The following is a 985-nucleotide window of genomic DNA, read 5'->3' on the forward strand; positions in this document are numbered from 1 at the left end:
GAGAGAGGTGGAGGAGAAAAGAAGGAGGGAAGAAGTAAGGGAAGGAGAAATGTGGAGGAGAAAAGAAGAAGGGAGAAAGAAGAGAATTGAAAAGAAAGAAGGATGAGGAGGGCGGGAAGGAGGAAAGGAAGGAGAAGAAAAATGGAGGGAAAAGGGAGAGAAGAAGGAGGCAAAAGAAAAAAAATGGAGGGAGAAGGAACAAGGATGAGAAGAAATAGGAGGAGAAGTAGGAGGAAGAGAGAAAGGAAGAAGTAGGAGGAAGAGGAGAAGGATGTAGAAGGAGTAAGTAAGGAGGGGGAGGAGAAGGAAGAAGAGAAAGAGGTAAAATCAGGAGAAAGAGGAGGAGTGAAAGGAGTAGGAAGTAGAAGTAGGAGAAGGAGGAGGATGAGAAAGAGGAGGAAGAATGAGAATGAGGAAGAAGAGGAGAAGGAAGTAGAATTGGGAGAAAGAGGAATAGTAGGAGGAGTAAGAAGAGGAAGAGCAGGAGGAGGAAGAAGAGAAGTAAGTAGAATTAAGAGGAGTAGGAGGAGGAGGCGGAGGAAGAGGAGGAGGAGGAGAAGGAGGAGGAGGCAGGTGAGATAGTGGGAATAGGTTCATGGAGGGGGAAGAGGGGACAGAGCCGGGTGGGGGGGCTGTGAGGTGGGGACGAGTAAGGAGGCGGCTGTGAGGTGAGGAAGAGGAGGGAGAGGAGGGGAGGAGGGGGGGGGGGCACGAGGGTCCTTGCGCGGCAGGTGGAGACTCATGAAGTGAACCATTGGTAGTGGCGCTCCGGTCACAGTCGCTCGTGTCTGCCGCTGATTCCGTTCCGCTGTTTGTGTCGTGCGTGGCGCTCGCGTCCTCGCCCCTTTACGGGATGTATTAGTGGGTGTGCATTCAATTATTTATGTGATTGTGTGTGTGTGTGTTTATATATATATATATATATTATATCAATATATATCTATATATATATATATTATATATATATATATATATATGTATGTAT

This window comes from Penaeus japonicus, unplaced genomic scaffold (genome assembly GCF_977035675.1).
Source record: "Penaeus japonicus unplaced genomic scaffold, GWHDUDI00000001_assembly GWHDUDI00000004, whole genome shotgun sequence".
In the NCBI taxonomy this organism is placed as follows: Eukaryota; Metazoa; Arthropoda; class Malacostraca; order Decapoda; family Penaeidae; genus Penaeus; species Penaeus japonicus.